Source organism: Heliangelus exortis, chromosome 21, assembly GCF_036169615.1.
Source record: "Heliangelus exortis chromosome 21, bHelExo1.hap1, whole genome shotgun sequence".
Taxonomy (NCBI): domain Eukaryota; kingdom Metazoa; phylum Chordata; class Aves; order Apodiformes; family Trochilidae; genus Heliangelus; species Heliangelus exortis.
In genome coordinates, this window is record NC_092442.1 from 2,647,585 (window position 1) to 2,668,360 (window position 20,776).

General features: G+C 41.8%; 1 protein-coding gene across 5 annotated transcripts in view; it reads left to right on the forward strand.

Moving 5' to 3' along the window:
- AUTS2 (activator of transcription and developmental regulator AUTS2) overlaps nucleotides 1-20,776 on the forward strand; it is a 758,376-nt gene that overhangs the window by 203,188 nt on the left and 534,412 nt on the right. The window lies entirely within an intron of this gene.

The following is a 20,776-nucleotide window of genomic DNA, read 5'->3' on the forward strand; positions in this document are numbered from 1 at the left end:
GAAAGGTGAGGTAATTGTGAGAGGGGCAGCTGTTAATCAAGACAGAGCTCTAAGGCTGATTACAGTGCAAGGAGCTCATTTGTAGGATGTCAGTGGTACTGGTGTGGGCTCTTTTGGGTTACTAATCACCTACCTCTAAGCAAGACTTGACTGTCTTCCCAGTGCTGCTGTTCCTACCTGCAGCAGCTCTGGGGTGTGTGTGACAAAAGTGAGCAGATAGCATCACAGGTTACAAAGCTTAAGGTTGGAAATCTTGGGCTGTGCAGTGTTACCTTTTTTGTTTTTAAAAAAGAAGAAAGTATGACAAGTGTGATTTCTCTGGTGAGCAGAATGCAGTCAAAAGAGCTATGTTTTGCTTTTTGTGAGTAAGTGTCCTTCCTATGTTTGTTATATATAAAAAAGCTGAGTTAAAGGTGGGCATTTTAAGACTAGAATGTGTCTATATGGTCATTTGGCTTATTGTCTGCAAAACTTGTCTAAAATAACAATAAAGAGATGAGCTTTGAATGCAAATTGAATTTTATTAATGACTTTAATCAAAATTTGTATATGTCTAATGAAGTTGGTTGATATTCATTAAATGAGTCTTTATCCTTCTTGGGTGCAAGCCAAACATTGCTTTGCAGAGAAACTTTTTGAAAATAGTGAGAACTCACTGCTTCTCATTTTGTGAACTCAGGGAAATGGGAGGAACATCAAGGATGAAAAGAACATTGACTTTTATTCTATTTTGATATTCAGAGTAACAGAAGGTGGTAAAAATATGTTTTCATTATTATTTTTAAGCCTATACTGATTATAGAAATAAAAGTAGGGATTATACAGTGCTTCAGCAAAGCAAACAAATTGTAAAATGCCTATTCTACACTACCACATCCATGAAAGGTATTTACTGTAATTTACTTTTACTTTATATTTCAAAGGGAGTTGGAGAAACTCTTCAGGATAATTGATGCAATGTTTCTAAGTAGATATTGAAGCATTTCCTTGAGTGTCTTCTGTGCTCACCTGGGCAGTCTTCTCTCTGCTCCTTTTTAGTACTTCAAATGGTAAATGTAGGTGCTTTGTGCTGGAGGAACTGGTCCTTGTAAAGGTTGTTTTGTGCACTGCTTGATTCCCCTGGTTTCCCCTGAAACCTTTCTGCTGCTACTTAAGCAGTGGAGGAATAAGCCTTACTGCTGCTGGAGATTTTTTTTTTTGGAAGGTTGTGTTTTAAGCATACAGTGGCTTGGAAGGTATTGAGTTGACAAATGTCATGGAAAATGGTTTTCCTTTTAGCTGATAAATCTGAGTACTCTGCTTAATTCCTGGGGGATAAGGCTGAGAGGAAATAAAATATCTTGCCCAATATAAATGTAATACATTTGATAGGGGTATAGCTTCTTAGATAAGAACATTTTAGTCTCATGAACAGTTTAGGTGCTGACAAATCCAAGTGGCTTTGGCACTTAGATGTGGAAAAAAGATGTAATGGAAAAGACTATAAAGCTTATTTGAAAAGATTTGCCCACAGCCTTTATATATAGTATTTCTGGTAAGCATTTTGTGTCTCCTTTTAAGACAAATCATGGAGGCCTTGAAAAAAGGAGAAAAATGGTAAGTTCTGAGGATGGTTTTTGCAGACCATATGCTACTTTTCCTCCTAGGGTTTTGGCTGCATACCTTGGGTCTGTTTTCCCATGCAGCTCCTTCCCACTGAATTCCCGGGCTCCCAATGGGAAGTGAAATTGCTTCTCAGCCTTCTCAGATGACAACAAGCAGGAGTTGGGTCCACTGGTGTTTTGTGCTTGACAAGTAGAGACATCCAAACCCAATTAGTTTTCAGTATTCTGGATAAGTATGGAGTCCTTGCCATGTTAGGGCTGTGTGTTTTGTATGTAAAAATTGTATCTTGGCCCTGTTGTCCCCAGAGGAATCCTGATTTGTGGTATGGGAGTAGCAGAACTGCATGGCAGGATGCAGTGGTGATGCTCTCACTTCCATTCCCACAGAGGGCTACAAGACCTTGGCTGCTGCCTGTCCCTTTTGGGAAATGTTTTATAGCTGGAGATCTTGTTCATTGTTTCACCAGTAGTTAACAGTCCTGCCTGATATGTCTTTCTGTGAAATCTGTTATCTGCTGGAAGTTACTTTCACCTGCAGGATTTACAACATGAAGCTCCCTCCTCAAAGAGATTTAGTTGCAGTCAGCTATTGGAAGGACTGCTAATTAGTTTTCAGAGACAATCCTTGCAGTATTCTTGCAGGTATTTATCCAGCTATGCTGAAATGCCTACGGGTTTATTGAAATCCAGAAAATGTGAAACTTTAGGTTAATTAAGGCTCATATTTTACTAGTGAGTAGACTTTTGAACTCTGCTTTATGAGCTTTTATAAATGTACTTATTAAGTGCCTCAAGGAAATTTTAGTTGGTGTTAAGCAAACATAAGACTCATTAGAATAGTTCTCCAGTGTTTTAGATTTAATTTCCTTTACGTTAATTGGTGGTGGCATGTTTTTAGGTGTTTTCTACAAAAATCATTTGGAAATCCTAAAGTGAGCATTTTTAAACTAGTAAAAGTGTGTCAACATTTTTTTAGTACTTGGTCCTCAAGGTTCAAGAGAAATCACAGAATGTCAGGTTGGCAGGGACCTCAAGGATCACCTGGTCCAACCCTTCTAATATTACTGTTCATGTGAGATGTCCCAGCACCCCATCAGGCTGAGGTTTAAAACTTTCCAAAGTGGGGGAATCCACCACTTTCCCTGGGAGACCATTCCAATGTCTCACTGTCCTCATGGGGAAAAATTTTCCACTTGTATTCAAATGGAATCTCCCAAGGAGCACCTTGTGCCCATTGCCCTTTGCCTTGTCCATGGGACTCCTTGTAACCAGGGGGTCTCCATCTTAGATGTAGCCTCACTATAAGTACTCTGGAATATTGTAATACTCTGGAATATTGCCTTCTCAAGGAGAATATTGGGAAACAATGAGCTTTCAGTGCAATGAGTTTTCATTGCAGGAGTGTTGAGAGTATTTTGGTAGTGAGAGGGAAGAATCATTTCCCTTTGTTCACTGGGTGTGTGCTTTGGAAAGAGCAGAGGACACTTCTGCTACCTCTGCTGCTTGCTGCACTGTTTTCTTAATCTGCTGGGAGTTTTATCTGCCTTCTTGCAGAAAACATTGCCTTTGGCATATGTTTCTAAGCCAGCAATCTGTGCTGGGCAAGTGGCATGTGAGGTGGTTTAGGTATAGAGAAGAGCCAGCTGCTGCTGGGCTCTGCTCCTGCTGCCTGATTCCAAACACACGTGCAGAATATCAGATCCCAGATAGCATGAAAGCTCAAGGAGAGAGATAAACTGGTAATAAATAAGGGGCAGATAATGAATAAAGGGAAGAAAACTCACGATGGAGAGATGGATTAGGAGGTAAATTTTAATGAGATAAAGGAAAAATGGGAAAAATGTCACAAAATACACCACTGCCTCTAGCAGTCATCAGCTACAAGCATTATAAAGTATTTGCTGTAACCTTGTAGTCTGTTACATCAATCAATTAAAGGGGAGGGAGGGAAGTATTGAAGCTTTTCCTGCTCAGGATTTGGTCCACGATCCCCTTGTCGGTCTCGCCCTGAATCTATACATCTTAAACTGGAGGCTGCCAGGCTTTTGCTGGCTGATCTGGATGCCATTGCTGTCCCCTGTCCCCATTGCTTGCTCACACTGTGTGGTTAATTGTGTTGCAGATACAGTTATAGCACATTTGTTCTCTGGTGCAGAGGTGCTCGTGTGTTTCAGGGCAGCAAACGTCGGGTGGGGAGGCTGAAATCACCCCTGTGTGATCTGCATTTAATCACTCTGACTCTCAGGGGTGGCTTTTGCCTGCTTGTAGACAAGCCCATGCATGACAGGTGATGGGAGCAGAGCAGGAGGTGGGTGGTAGCTGCATGGTTTGTGGTGACATTGGTTGGGGAGCTGAGCAGATGGGTTTGATTGTCAGTGGCAGTGTGATTCCAGTGAGAGCTGTGTGGTGACAAGCCATTTACAACGTGCTATTTACAGTTTGGGTTTGCAGTCTCTCAATGACATCTGAGTGCTCTTTAGCAACTGCTTTCATTGCTGCTTTTCTAAGAGCTGTTAATTGAAAATGAAATTGTGGGTGGGCTTTGGGAGTGCAATAGCAGCTTACAAGTATTACGTACAGCCATGGAGAACTGTTTCATTTCTTTGACTTCCAACTTGTAGCTCTGTGCAGCAGCAAGGGAAAAAAAAACCCAAAATGTTTTTGTGCAGTGTGAGGTTAGACCCCTTGGAAATACTGCATACAACATGCACACACCCATCACGGGTGATAAAAAGCTTGAATCTCCTTTTATATCGCTGCTGGGATTTGGGATTACTTCAGTGGCAGCCAGTGGATTTCAGGAACTAAAACTGCTGAAGATGAGGAAGGAACATAAGCCATGAAAAGAGCTCAGGCAGGACAGCAGAGGGGTTTGCAGGCTGTGGGGCTGGTTTTGCACTGCTGGATGTCTGGCTCTGTGTGATTGAAGTTAAAACTGGGGTACTGCCTCACCCAGTGTGGAACAAACTCACACACCTTAAGAGAGAGGCAGCAGCTGGGCATCGGGGCAGCACTGATACTGCCTTAGTGGAAGCCCAGATCATGGTTCTTTCCATTCTGTTTTCAAAGAGGTTCTTTTTATTTCAAAATACCAGCACAACAGCTTTGAAATGCCTAGGTGTGCTGTTTTGCAAGCTGCACAGCATGGTTTGATGTGTGCAAGTCTTGCTAACAGGTTAAAACATCCCAAAGCAAATGTTGCAAACAACAGGGCTTTGCAGGGGGCACTGGTTTGATGAAACTTTGTCTGCTCTGTGTTGGTATTGTGGTCATTGTTTATTTGGATTTGTCAGTCTGCTTTCTTAACAGCATTTATTTTGAAAAAAAAAAAATCAAATTACAACACTGAAAATACAGAACTGGCCATATACAGGTTCCTGTGTTTTGCACAGTTATGCATGCAGTGTGAGTGATGTAGTGATGAGTGGGAGAGGATGCTTGGGTGATGAAGATGGATTTATCTGGGATTTGAGAAGCTTTTGTAGGCTGGAAAAGGAGGAAATGGGAGAGGAGAAGAAGGTGGTGGGGCTGTGTGCAGGTCCAGGGTGGGCAGCATGTTTTTTCAGATGGTTAAATGAGGGGGGGGGGTGTGTGTGGAGGGACATTGTTCCTGCTGCTGTCCTGCTCAGTGTTAGCTGTGGTACCATCGTGTTGTTCAAGTGTTCTGTGCTTCATGCTGGCCAGAGGGTAATTCCATCCTTGAAGTGGAACTGGGCTTTGTTTTGCACACATGCACAGAATATGGATTTCTGTCTGTGAGACAGAATGTGTGTAAAAGCTGGGCTGCTGTTCAGGTGCCCCTCTTGTTTTCCTCTCAGAAACCACCACTGGTGACAAACCATGCTTGAATTACAAGTGTTTTGTGATTCTCAACTGCTGTTCACTTCTGATCAGAGGCCACAGAAGTCTCCAGCTGCACTTAACTCGCAGTCACCAGCTCCAGTGTGTCATCTGTGAAGGCCCCCAGCTGCTCAGAAGCATCCAAACAACTTCTGGGCCCTGATAATATAGAATTGAGCTCAATGGGCACAGAAGAGATTGTTGTTCTCTGAAGAAAGGACAGAAAAATGATGTGTTGCTTGGCATGCCTCTTGTTCTGGGCTGCACATCCCCCTCCACCTTATTCCCCCTCCAGGTTTAATGATGTTCTAAGTAGGCCCTTTGGATTCCTTGCAAAACCAGGCAGATGAGGTGGAATCCAGAGCCATTCAGGAGGCCAAGGGAGCTGATGGGATGCAGCTAACGTTTTGGGAGCTGTGCTGGGCAGCACGCTGAAGCAAACACCTGCATTCATTGATCAGCTGCTCCTAGAAGCTGCCACTTTGCTGAAGATTTGCCTGCAGTGACGTGGCACAGGCAGTCCCCGTCCCCCCCCTCCTTATAATCACCAGTTTCACCTGCAATTTTTCAATAAGCTATTGAATTATACCTCTCTAAATGATACACTGCAAATCCAGCGGGTCCTAATTGCTAATGATGGTTCTGAAAGACTTTCATTTGACTGTAATTAGGTTTGCAAGCAATCAGCTGCCCTTATCAGAATTGAAAACACATATAATGTAAAATACAGGCTGGTGGGAATGTAACATTTTCTTAAAAGGAGGGAAGAGGAAGATGTTTTATTAGCAGAAGCTGTGACATATTTTAACACCTTGAAAACATCATGTGTGAAATTAATTCTGTTCGGTATTCTGCCATCTGGCAGTGTTATTGTTCTGTATATATTGCCATGTAAAGTGTGCTTTTTTATCTGGGTATGAGCCTGCTTTTGAAATAGTAATCATGAGTCAAATTGATTGCTAAGGATGTTATCCCTGCTAGATGGGTTAAAAATACATCTTGGGAAATCCCATGGACTCAAAATGGCTTCCCCATGGAGAGCTTTGCTTGCAGGACTGATGAAATTGGAAGGAAAGGGCTTTTTTTTTTTTTTTTTTTTTTTTTTTTTTTGTCATGGCCCTTTGCTGTGAATGAGTGTATGTGCAGAAAAACTCTATCCAGGTATTGTTTATTGAAGCCAAATTAGAATATGCCCATATCTTAGATGTGATACCATGAGAATTGTTTAATAATATACTGCTGTTTTGATCCTGTCTTATGCTCTTGCATTAAACACTCAGCACAGAGGCTCCTGTGAGAGCAAACAGGCATTTGTGCCTTGTGTCTTCAGGCTCTGGTGTAGGCACAGAGGGTCCTGAGTTGTACACACAGAAGGATATAAGCTTAGAAGGTGGTTATTTGCTGCTGCTTGCCCATTCTGGCTAAAACATCATTTGTTTGGCCATGTGGCCTTCCTCTTAACCAGGACTCAAACATTAATACCTGCCATGGTGAGCAGTGAGAGGGGGATGTCCACATGGAGTTTGTAAAGCCAAGGAAGAATGTGGAAGAGCTGAGGCAACATGTGGAAAAAGGAATGAATAGTGGGGTGTTAAATCCCCTATGTTTCTCTGCAGCTGATGCTGTGAGCTGATTGTACCTGGGATGTGGCAGAAGAAGGGTTTCTCTGCCTCCCCTGCTTTCCCCTGCTGTTGTGTTGTGTGTGATCAGGCTTGGAAGAAAATGAGCAATGTTGGCATGTTTTTATTTCTAATGCAAATTTTGCCACTTTGTGCTCTGCCCTGCTGCACCTTACTTCATCTTTTGGCTCCAGTGTATGCAGCTGTGAAATGGAGTTGCCAGAGAGATGTCACCACCCTGTCACCAGCCAGGTAATGCTGGTGGGAGAAAATGCCCCTGCATGCACCTCTTAGCCACTCCATCCAGTGTAAAACTCCCAGCAAATTCCAAAGTGAAAAAAGGTTAAAAACAGTGGCTTTTGGGTTAACCTAATTAGGTTAATCAATTTGATATCTTGAGATTAATAGTAAAAAAAAAAAAAATTACTGTGTGTGGACCAGTTATTGTCTCCCAGGATTATCTTTTTTATTTTAATGCTGGCACCCCACTTAACTGGAAACTTAATTATTAAAGGTGCTGTATTGGAAAGTGAGCCATACTTCAAATGTGCAATGCAATCAGTTGCTCTCATAGAAGTTCCTAAGCATGCTACTAATAAGGAATTCAGAAAAAAATTCATTTTGACTGAGGCTACTTGGAGATGAATTAAGCTGCAGCTTAAGTGCTATAGGACAGTGTCATAAAGTGACCATTTGAATTAACAGAAGAAATCTTCCAGCACTTGTTAAAATAATTATTTTGTATTCTCCAAATAACTTAAGCCCTAGCCAGGAGTTCTAACCCCTAGGCTTGCCCATGTATTAACTTGAAACCCAAGGCAGTACTCCTGCTCTTGCAGCCACTCTGAAGAGGAGGGAAGCTGTAATTTCCTCAACAGCTGCTTCTTGGCCAAGAGGTATTAGAAGCAGAAAGTCCAGGGCAGCATGAGTGGCAATGTTAACCCCAGCATGGGAAACTAGAACTAAACAGTGGGAAACTCAGGTCCTCAGCTGGCACGATTGCTTTCATGGTTTGCAGTGCTTCTGTGGGGCTGTGGCAGAGGTTTTAGGCCTTCTTCTGGGCAGTGGCCACCTCAGAGGCCACCTGCATCCCTAGAGAAGGCACACTCCCACCAGAGTAGCACAGTATTGCTAAACTGCCTGCTTTTTATTACATTTCAGCAAAAATGACCTGTGTGTAAAGCTCGGGACACTGACTGATAATTTTCCTCAGCCCTGAGATAGTTAGTTTCTACTTTGTGTGTTTTCAGGGGCTGCAATGTTGGGGTTTTTTTAATATATAAAATTAAGACATTTCATATTTTCTTTGTGCCCAAACCCGTGGAAACAGAACAAGCTTTTAAATATAAGCCCTGATTTCTTATATTTAATCCTTCTCATAGTGTATGAACCACATGCACTGGGAAAGCTTCCTTTGTTAGTAGCAAAAGTGTGACATAACAAATTTTTCACACTGAGTAGGTTGCTGTACTCTTGAGTAATTCCAAGGGCTGTTTTGAATCAGTTCCATTGCCAGTTAAAGAACTCAGCATGGCCATAACTGCATAAGACCATGACTTCTGAACAGGCAGAACAAACTTGGCCTTTTGTCCTGAGTTTTCACTGGAACAATTCTCTCTGCTCAGTATTAAAATACAGCAAAGTTTATATAAGCAAAATTTACCCCCAGGTAAAAGTTACTTTTGCTAAAAGATAAAATACTGTCAGAGAAGCTCAGCTGCAAAAGTGACTGTGGTTTTGCTTTTCCAGTGCTGTTGGAAATTTGCCTCTACTATCAGCAACACCATACATATTATTACAAAATACATATTCCTGATGCTTCTAACTTTCCATTTTTTAATGGTCTGTATACAGTCAGCTTCAGATTTATATCCTATATTGGATTTGTTGTTGGAAAGATTTCAAATGTGTGGACTTATTTGAAGAAGTCCCAAGGTACTAGTGAAGTCCACCCTCACTCAGGAAAGGGCAGGAGCGTGTGCTTGGCCACAGCTGATTTCCAGATGTCTGTTTTTTTACTGTTGATCTCTCTGAGCAGTTGTAATGACCTTTTTTCAGGAAAATTGAATTTGGCTTTTCCAACTGAAGAAGAATTGCTCTTACAGTTTAATCACAGTGAATCCTAATATGGAAGACATCAGAAGAATGCTCACTCTGTAGTCCCCACACAATGAGGACAGAAAAAGAGGACTGATAGCTTTCTGAATCTGTCCCATGTGTGAACACCCATGAGGCATATGATCTATTTAAGGAAAAGGCAAATTCTGGCAACAGATGACATGGGTAAAATTGATGCTAGCAGGAAGTCAAGGTTTCAACTCACAGCCTTGTGATACCCTGCAAGAAGTTGTGGGAGGAGAAGGCAGGAAAATAACTGATTTGCAGGCACAAAGTGATTTAGATTGTATAAAAAGAAAGAGCTCTATGGCATTAAAGTCTCTGGGAGCAGAGAGCTGGATCCCTGACCTCAAAGTTCCCATGTCCAGGTGCCATCCCAGTTAGTTGTGTTACAGATAGGCTGGGGAGCTTCAGGAAGAAGAATTGAGTTCCCTCTCACACAACTCTTCTGCATGAGCAGAGGAGCAAGAGAGAGAAAAACCCAAGTTTGCTCATAAAATGCAGTGAGGCCTCTGCCTGGAACACCCTGCTCACCCTCCCTGAGTCTCCCAAGGTGTAGAACTAGAAATTGATGTTTATTTCTGTTTCTTCAAGAGATTTCAGGTTGGCTTTGTCAAAAGACTTTAATAAAAATACTTAATCATAGAGCAGGTGGATTCTCTCCTACCCATACAAAGCAGCAAACGTTTGGTGCCTGAATATTTTCCATGGTACTTTTATTTTTGCCAACTATGCTTATCATTTCCTTCTGAGCAGGTTTCACTCTATTCTGGTTCAACAAACCCCCTCATACTTTTATAAATAAAAATAAAGATTAAGTGCTCAAAGCAGGCAGAGGGTTAATAAAAGTGGAAATTGTTAAAATTACTGATCAATCTGTGTAATGTTTTATAATAATGTTTTAGTCTCCCCTGCTTCTAACACATATTCTTCTCTTATAAAGCACCTTATTTCTTCCTGCTTGTTTACCAGCTTTTAGCAGCTTTCAGATTGCTTTGATATTAACTATAGAACTTACTCAGTAGTCTTGCTAGGGGAAGGAAAATAGATCCTGTGTTTAAGAAAATAAGTCTACAAGTGCCCTGTGCTTTGGTTCTGGAGAGGAAATGATGAGGTACTGGTGACTTTGTGGTGTGTTGGCAAATGAAGGCTGGAGTTGGGTGGCACAGTGCTGAGGGCTGATCCTTGCTGAGTTTCAATAGCTCTTGGGCCAAATTAGAAGGTTCAATAAGCAGGGATTTCCCTTAGTCCACAGAACTTGTTACTATAAAATATCCCTTTGGATCATGAGTTCTCCCAGATGTTCTGTTTGTTCTACTCTGGACTCTGGTCCAGCCTGAGCTACATTTACGCTGTTGCAGTCAAGAGGTGTTAACATTTCAGCTGCAGCTCAGAGTTGGGGATTTGCAAAAGATGCTCTTGCAATTTGGAACCAACTCCAGCAGTCTGAGTAAAACTGCCACATAATTAAATACAAATTGATCAGTCAATGTCAAGACAAAAACAGCCCTAAAGGGGGTGGTGCCAGGTAGTGGTGACAGGGTGGGATCTGGGGATCAGGACCACAACCCTCCAGCTGTGGCTGGGTGCCCTCTGCTCTCTGGGAGGTCACAGCCTCAGTTCCTTGGGTTCATTTTGTATGTAAATGGTGTTTAATCATAAAGAACTTGTCTACCAATTTCTAATCAAGGCATAAAGGTTTAATCAGAGAATTTGTGCAGTGTTTGGAGATCTTCAGATGAAAGGTTTGGTACCTGTGTGATAAATGAATATTAATCATTTCCAGAACAAAGCTCTGCAGCCCTTTCAGCTGACGCTGGAGTTTGTCAAAAACCAGAGCTGTGCTGAAAGAGGGAACCAGAGCTGACAGGTGAGTACCTGTCAGAAAGGGATGTAAAACCTGTAGCTTATTAGTGGCACTGTATTTATAAATTAGTAACTATACAGAGAAGGGGGAGCACGTGGAAGGTCTGTCACGACAAAATGCTGTTGAGAGATTTGATGTAAAATTCCCAGTCTGGTCTTCCCTTTAAGAAGGGCAGGTTTTTTGTGATGGATAGATATTATTTTTAGTGCTAAGGCTTGTACTTTCAGTGTTTTTAAAGAACCTGTGCTTTAGTATGCAATAAATACTGAAAACCACCCCCTCAAACTTTTCCCCTCATAATGATGATACATTTTGGTGTAATGATTACTGCTCTGTAGTAGGTACCAGTGGGTGTGTTGTTTCCAGAAGCAGCAAGTGGCATTGCATTTTGCATACTGTTTTGGAACATTCATAAAGCATTTTCTGGAGCAGAACTGTATGAGATTGTAGCATCACTTTGAGGGGAAGAGACCTTACCTATCAATAGCAATGCAAGGCTTGTAATTTTAAATCTTTCTAATTTAAATCATGAAAATCTGTTTTTCATGAATAATTCAGAGATCTGATTTAGTAGAATTATTTCCAGCCCATGTATATTAAACAGCCAACCTGCTATGCCAGTTCTGTTTAAGACACTGTTGATGGGGTTTTTCTTCTTCCTGCAGAAATGATCATCTCTGTCTGTTAGAAAACAAAGCTGCTGTAGTATTTTGTCCTTTTGATTGCAGGAGGATTTTCCTTTAAACCTTGTAGGCTAAAATTCAAGCTGAAGAAAAATAAACTCCTTATTACAGTAGCTCCTCGAATTCAATTTGGAGAGAGTAAACCTTGTACTATATCCATTAGGAAAATGGCAGTATTCTTCCATTTCCTGATGTTATTCAATTACTTACCCTGCTTCCTGCTTTTAGCATAAACTGTATATTTTAGCTCCTGACCTTTGACAGCAAATTGAATAGGAAGTGGAGATTCAATAAAAGGATTTTTTTTTCAGATTCTTTAAAAACATTTATGTATAGGAAATTTTGAAGTTTGTTTTGTTGGTTTTTTTCTTTTCTTTTTTTTTTTTTTTTATATCTCACTGTGGATTTTGTAATACAATGCATTTTCTTTGGAAAAAGGGAATATTATGTTAATGTCCTTTTTTCTTTGCCTTGGAGAACAGCAGAGCCTGCTTAGCTGTGCTTGTTAGTGCATACCTGCTGAAATTAGCATTGCATATTTAAGTAATACCAATAAACGTGGAGTTTGTTTAATTGAGAAACAAACCCTTGTTTAGATTGGATTAGCACTTTAAGAAAAATATTTAACTTGTAAGTTGATGCTATTGACCTAAAGTGGTTACAAGTCCAAAGCCATCCTGAGCTTAGATTCACCACTGTCTTGGCCTTTCTCACCCACTCCCCACTCACAGTTTTTTTTTTTTAGTTTTTATGTGATTTTATGCTGTTTAAAGCCTTAGGATGGAATGGAAACACTTTTTTTCTGTGTAAAGTCCTCAGAACAGTATTTACTGAGTCTTTTGTAGGTGAGAGAGTCTTTTGTAACATGTTCCAACCATATGGAGTCTGAGCTTGTGTCTTGATGAAGCTTCTCACACACAGTGTTCCTGAGCTTTTCTATTAAAGTTGCATGAGACTTTAACAGTTCTTAGCTTTATCTGACCAGAATGCCTTCATGCTGTGCTTCCCCCCAAACTTACCATTTTTACTAATTCCATATCTTTAAAAAACAGTGACATTTTGAGGGGAGTAAGAGCCCATTGTTGTGTTCAGAACTAGAGCTTGGGTTGAACTTGAACTTGTGTTCAGTAAGAAAAAATCAGGAGATGTTTTAAATTTGTGTCTTCCAGTGTAAAGATGTGCACACCCCCTTCCCTTCCTTCAGGAATAAAAGCAGCCTGCTCCTCAAGCCACCTCTCGTGGCATCTGCTCACACTGGAAGTGCAGTGAATGTCTTTTTCTACTATCAGCTGCAAACTTTTCAGTCCTCTACACAACCCTGAGTTGTATCCTGATCCATCTCATGTTTGTGCTAGGAGAGAGCCTGAGTTTTCTGCCTGGGTATTTGTCTAACATGGTACAAGAGCTTTGTTGCTTTGGGTTGTGTTGTCCTGCAGGCTGTTCCAAGATAACATTTAATTGTTTCTTGTTCCGCTGCAGCAATGCCAAGTATTTGTTGAACATCTGTCAGTGTGCTCAGATTATTAACCTGACTTCTCCTCATTTATGTTAATAAAAACATTTGAGCTTCATAACAAGCATGTGTAGCAGTTCCTCACTCCACTAGTCCCACTGAAATCTAGCTGAGAGGGTTGACAGAATTTCAGCCCAACTGGCAAGGTGTTGGCAATTCCTTCTTCAAAAGCCTTGCCTCACTCTCTGTGCTGCCTGGACCTGGAGTTGGCACAGCTTATTAATGGTTGTCTTACATCTTTAAACTCTAAAGCTTGTATTTTGGGACAGACTGCAAAATGTGGGGAATGGACATCAGAATTGTTTCCAAACTTGGCATATGTGGTCAGAAAGTTGTGGTCTGCTGTGCTGGTGCAGTGTGGTGCCTCTTGGCTGGTGTGTTACATACAAACAGAGCTGTGTTGAGGAGCACAGGGTGACAAAGCTGTTGAGATCAGAACTCAGAAGTGCTCATCCCAGGCAGGTCCCTTCAGTCCAGGGGCTGTAGGATTTGCATCCTTGGGAGGTTTCTGCATCTCCCCATAGCAGCCTGATCTCTCCTGAGCTGGCTCAGCCTTCCTTGGAGCAGGGATTGGACATGGTCACCCCTGAGGGCTTCTCCAACCAAAACTGCTGTGTGTCACACTGAGCAAGTCATGCATTTTCTGGGAACAGCAGCTGCTATTTATTACAGTTATTTGGTGTCTGCTGTTGAGCTGGTATTGTAATATGTATAACAAGCAGCTCTGAAGCCAGCTTGGGAAATGGTCCCTGTGGTTGGGTCTCCAAAGGCCTCCACTTCATTGTTAGCACATGGTTTTTGGAAGTTGAATTGAAGGACAGATCTCCTTTTTGGACTGCATGTAGTTGTCTGGGCAGCAAAATGCTCTTGGAGACATTCTCCCAAGTCCTATAATCTTTTACTACAGATACTATTAATAAAAGTATTACACTTCTGGAATTAGGATTTTGTAATGAAAGCTCAAACAGAAAACTCAAGCCAGGTTGGCTGAATGTCATGAAATACTCTAACTTGAGCTGCAAGTAAAATAAAAGTCTGAGCTGCTTTAGGCTTTATGGTTAAAAGAATGTGAAACTTTTCAGCTTGTCCAAGTTTTAACAGAAAACTTTGCAGTGCTTGGCAGGCCTGGCTGGGTTTCCTTAAGTGTGAAATACTAGATAAAAGTGGTGACTCGGAGCCAAGCACACAGAAATCAAAAGATTCTCCTGAAACAAAGAGAAATGGAGATGCACAGATTTTTCTCTCAGCTCTCCTTCAAACCCCAGCCTGGTCCAATGGGATGTGCTGGCTGGAGCATCCCCAAGTGTGGTGGGAGAAGGTTTGGTCCAGTGGCTCAGCTGGTGAACATGGCTCTGCTGACTTCAAGGGAGCTGGGGGTGTTTTATGCCAGCTGAGGATTTTGACCATGAAGTTACTGTTTACTTGTAGCATGAGCACAGAAGTGAGATAAACTCATAAAGGCTTTGCTGGAGCCTTGTAATGGGTACAGCAGTACCAACATACAGGCTGTAATTAAAAGCTGCTTGGAATGCATTCAAATGTTTGACTTGGATAGGAAGGGAAAGGCAATTTTCTCTCTGTCCTTCCTTTCACCCTTGAACTGAGACTTTTACAGCTTGGTAGGCAAAGTGAAGAATTTTTTGTGTGTTTTCTATCCTGAAAGGCTTTTTAAGAAAAAGGAGTGGTTGTTAAAGTGTTTGGGAAGTTTTTGCTGACAGCAAACGGAGTGGTGTTGGCATGCGTGGGGAGTGAGGGACATTTCTGTTCAGTATACTCCAGAATTCTGTTTTTTTACAGTATTTTTAATCTATTTAAATTACTTCAATGCTTAGAGTATTCCATTTTAAGGGCTCTATCTTTGCTCTTTTTATGTCCTAACTGAAGCTTTGTGCTAACTGGGATGGGTTGGGGTCAGAAGATGGTAAATAGCAGCTGGTGGTTTTTTATCCAGAGCCCTTTTAATCTATAATTGGAAGAGTTTAATGTTTTTATTGTTTAATTTTTTGATTTGTTTTGTTTTATGCAAGACTTCATAACACTTACAGGAATTGCTGCTAGTTCTTTCACATCAATGTACAGTATTGTGCTAATGGCATCAGTTTCCTAGGGCTTCAGTGGACTTTTGGAGCAGGGAGGAAGATGAATTTCCACTTGTGTTGGGGCAGTTGGTTCTTCCAACATGAATTCCCTGAATATGCTGAACTGCAGGCAGTGTCCTCTGCCAGCAGGTAGGCTCCATTGGAACATTCTGTACAGACTTGGAGTCAAAACCAGTTTGTAAGGCAGTGGGAAGGCTCCTCTCCTGTCCTAACCTAATCCATAATACAATTTACACTTTCCACCTGGGCTTCACTGAAAATCTAGGAATACATAGACATTGCCCAGCTTTCTATCGTTTTTGCCCCGAGTTGATTAACCAAATCTGAGTGCTGTGATCTGATTTTAGGAGGGTAAATTGCTGTGCAAGCCTGGATTTCAAAAAGATGCTTGACCTGAGGAAGTCTGGGACCCTAATTCCACGGCTCTCTTACTTTCAGGGTGCTGCTGTCACCCCTGCCAGTGAACCCGGGGGGACCAGTGCCCTCCTCTGCTTCTCCTGCCAAATCCCTGGGTTTGCAGTGTGTGTCGGGGTGCAGATGGAACCCCCGGGGAGCTGTACCCCACGGGCCTGGGGCGGGTGTATGGGGATGCTCAGAGCTCTCCCGGGCGTTGCGTGCCCTTCCTCGGGACCCGCCCCTCCTCCTCCTTCTGCTCCTTCTTTGACAGCCCTCATGTGGCCTCTGCTTGGCTTCCAGTGACCTCACAGCGGTTTAAACCGATACCCGAGAGCGAATTTCGGGTGGGAGCGCGGTCAGAGGCCGGGCCGGGCTGGGCTGGGCCGGGCCGGGCCGGGTTGCGGGAGCTGCTCCAGCGGGCTCCTCGGTAGCGCTGGGGCTCCCTCTGCGGACCGCAGCGGCAAAGTGCGAGGAACGGCTCCGAGACCCCAAACCTGCCAGCCCTCGCCTGCCTGCCCTGTTTTGGGCGGATCTCCTTCCTTTCCCCTTTCCCTTTTCTTCTTTCCCTTTTTCCTCTCTCCCCTCTCCCTTTCCTTTTTCCCTTTGCTTTTTCTTCAGCCCAACCCCACTGATTCTTCCCCTCCCCTTTTATTCCCTCTGCCAAAGTATACTCATTTAGGGAAGGTGTTTTTTTCTCTTTTTTTTATTATTTCTTTTTTTTTTTCCCCACTATCATTGCAGGAACATTGCAAGAAGCAGATTTTAGTTTTGATCAGACAGACATGAACTGAGCTCCCTTGGCTGCCTCCTGCTACCTGAACAAGCTAAGGAAAAAAGCAAACAGATAGAAATGGCAGTAATGGGATCAGCTGGCAGGGAATCATTGCTCCAAAATATCCCAAATTTATTCTTCTAGCTCAGCACAGTAGGAACAGAGATGTTGCAGCTCTTGCTCTTGCATTTATTGGCATTGCTTGAGGGATATTGGATATTGCAGCTGTTTGACTCCATGCACTGAAGTCGGTGAGAATCTGAAAACATTCAGAGCCTTCACACAGCTCTGATTGTAGGATTGGAATTAGAAGTGTAAATATTTATTGGCAGGCAAGAGGCTGAAGGTATAACTTGCAAGGAGTCAAACGTGCTTTACATTGCTATTTGAAAATAGAAAATCTGCAGGAAAGAAATAGAAGACCTGTGGAGCTGCTTCTCCCCTTTTTCTGCCAGCTGCTCAGACTGAATTTACTTGGAATTGGCTTAGAGCAAGTGAGGAATCCTTCTTGCTTCTATCTACTAGGACTTTAGTGAACAATAAATATGTTAAAATTTGTGATGTAGTGATGGGAGCCTTTCATGAAGAACCAGAAGTGACATCTCTAAAGGTGTCATTTGGTCCTTTCTGCCTTTGGGCTCTAACTCACGTGGCCAATAGTGGGAGTGGAAATGTCAATACTGTTAATTCCTTTTCTGGAAAAGAACGGAGAAAAGGGTTTGGGTTGGAAGATCTGCAAGGTGTGGTGTGAGTGACTGCCTGTCTTGGCATCTCTCTGGGTCACTGCCAGGAAATGACAGAAATGAAAGAGCAGGGAAGTCCTGGGGAGCTGGCAGAGCCCAGCGAGCTTTTGGGGTCCCTCTATTCCTCCTCTTCTGAAGCTTGTGAGAGCTTTGGCTATTAAAACCATTAAAACCTCTTTGCAGAAGAGCAAGTGAATTTGCAGAGGGAATGTGATTGCATGCAGCACCTTCACAGTGAACTCTGGGTGTTACTGGGTATGGGTGATGCTGACTAAAGCAGCAGTGGTGTCACCACCTCTGATATCAGCTTTCAGTGACTGGCTGAAATGTGGAGCTACAGTTGTATTGGGTCCCACTCTGAGAAATCTCACAGTTCTTGCTGCCTTTACAGTGCCATAGGAAATGAGTAGCAGAACTGACAAACTATATTTTGCCCATAATTAGCCTTACTAATGTATTATTCAGCTGTGATTATTTTTTGAAGTGCAGATACATTGCAGTGTGGAGTGGTGGATATCACTAATTATAACGCTTTCATTATAAATCTGAGTAAAGTTGAAGGCTGAAAATGATGTGTCTTTTCTAGTGGAGTAAGTAGTTGTATGGAGTCTAGTGAGTGATGTCTATTAATGGTTTTTGTCTTTTTCTGCAAGCATTTAGACAAATGCCATAAAGCTGGTGAAGGGCACATCTCTCTTCAGTCAGCCTGCTATAATAACTATGGCAACTAAAGAACAGCTGGCTCACATCTTTGTCTCCCATTTCCTCTTTAGTGATGAGGAGCAGAGTCCTGACACACACCCAGCACAGCCTGGAGACTTTGATCTGCTGGTTGGATTCTCTGGTGTCTAATAAAGATTAAGCTCATGTTGCAGTCTGTCTTGCTGTAGAAACACTTTGTTTTTTTATCCTATCTTGATGCTTCCTTTCAGGACTCAGTAGTCAGCTAGTATCTGGGATCACTACTCATCAGTCAGATGTGGCTGAAATTACTTTTATAATGCAAAATCAACAGAACTTGCAGGTGAGCTGAAATCCTGGAGACTGACAGTTCATTTGTTGAGCTGAGTGTTTCCTTTCAGCCTATTGAAATGGAAGACTTCCAGGTAGACTGGTAATGTTAAATTGGTACATTTAAATGTCTGAATGGCTGTCAGAACTTAATTTTACTGCCCTAAAAATAGGCCTGCAAAGGTTGGATTCTGCTTCTGGAAGTGCCCTGGTTTCCATGCAGTGCATCAATGACTGCTAACTGGCCTTCAGCTGGCTCACCAGTTCCTGCTGCCTTTGGGTTGCAGCTCCACTCTCCCCAGTTCTGTTCTGCAGCAAAAAAAACCCAAACCAAAAAACAATACCATGGCTTTTGGGTGCCTGTGTTAGCCTCACCCTGTGGAGCTCCCAGGTGTAGTAGAGGGTCCACATCTTATACTGCCCTGGGCAGAGGTGGTGTAAAACCCTTATAGCTGCCTTCTGGTAGCTTTCTCTCAGCAAGGAATATTAAAGCAACTGTTTCCATCCGTTTTTAAGATGCCTGAGAGCAGTAAAGGGCTCTTTGTATATCTGCACAGTGTGGTGTATTACACCTCTGAGCAGCCAAGGAGTTGTGCTCCAGAGACATCTGTGGCTTATTGATAAAGGTGGACATGCAGATGGTGCTTTGCTATCCCTCTTGCTTCAAGGCAGGATCATGAGTTATCTTAATATTGAAATATCTTGTTATTTTACTACTTTGAGCCTTAAGGGTGAGCACGAGACAAAAAGGCTCAACAGGGAAGCTCAGTAATGTGTTTATGTGAAAAGTGGATTTTCAAGCTTTGAAAGGGTTGTAATGCTCTTCTACCTTGAGATGCTAATGCTGGGACTTGAAAGGTAGCACAGTTTTATTAGCAATTAAGTGCATCTGTGTACTCCTCTAACATCTTGTAAGGCTCTTGCAAATCAAAAGGGAGATGTACACACATCTAATAAAATAATGATTTTGAAAGCAGAGTTCCTGTTTGCAATTCACAGACAGCATCTTCGTGCCTGGCATATTTGTATAAGGTTTTAGAATAAAATTAATTGCCTCAGGCTTTGGACTTTTAAAGGATTCACTTTTGTTCTTTACCTGGGTGTAGTTGGTACTTTGCCTTTCTGTGCCTCCACCTCAATGGCTTTTGTGCTGTAGTATTCCAAGATTTGAATTAATTTTATTTTCTGTGTTTGAATTACTTACACAGTTCTTTTGGTGACAAAAATCACATGTAAATAAATATACAGATAACTTCTTCAAGAAGTTAATTACGTATTTTAAGTATCATGTACAAGATTACATTTGGAGATATATATGTCCCAGAAAGTAAGCATTTTAGTAATAAAGCAGAAATACTTCTGAATCTTGGATTGAGAAGCCAATAGCTGAGCAGAAGTGCATTGAAAATACATTTCTGGGAAATATGCTTTTCCAGTTAAAAGTTTTAACATTTTTGACACCTGTTTTCTGTTTATTTTGCTAAAACAAAGTAGTGTATATGCATGTAGATGTGCACATATGTATGTTTATTATACACATGATGTATTCGTTACAGAAAATGTAATGTAAACATATAAAAGTTCACATTACTTTAAATACTGAGCTTAACTGTCAACCACAAAACATATTTGCAAACTCTCTCAACATGTGTAACATATACACTCCTAATTAGAAACAGCACAATAGCTGAGATGCCCATATGTTAGTGGTAATTATGTTGAAAGAGTTTGCTCAGAATTAGGTTTGGAAGATACAATGTGAACTGTCACAAGTTAAGGCTTTGTAACATACCTTTAAGATGTATATTTGACTAATTTGCCATGCCCATGTCATGTTAGATTTATTAAAGATGAGGGGCATGAGTTTGGGGGCCTTTTGCTAGGAGGAAGTTGTGTTTAATGTCTGCTTCTAACAAAGTGCTGCTTGAGAAAGGTAGTGTTGCATGTTAGGCCTTTTACATAAAGGTTCCCTTCAGAAATCCTGGGGAAAATGTATAGTTTTGTCAGGCTACAAGGCACACATGAGAAAGTTCTGCCCCTGGCAAACTACACTCATTTTAGAGTGGGAGCTGGGGTGTGTATCCCCCCCATACACACATACGTGGATGTTTGTGGAAAGCAGAATTTTCAACAGAATAATTGGAGATAAATTTATGAATGGGTCAGGGCTTGCCACTGAAATAATGTTCTAAAATAATGAGGTATTTCTTCAGCACGCTTGTCACCAGCTTGTGCTGTACTTCATCAGTTTAAATATGCTTACAACAGGATGCAAGCCTAGCAGAAAATGTATATATTTTGTTTTCCATTATGTATGGGCAAATAATAATAACTAATAAGATAAAGGCAGTGGCTACAGCAGTAGATAATGGGTATTTGTGATAAATACAACTGGGTTTATAATTTGTTCTGCGTTGTATCTCAAGTATGTCCTGTGGTTTCCATAGCCTTCAGCTCAGTGTGAAACAGAAGGCAGCTGAACTCTAAAAGAGACAAGCAATTTGTACCACT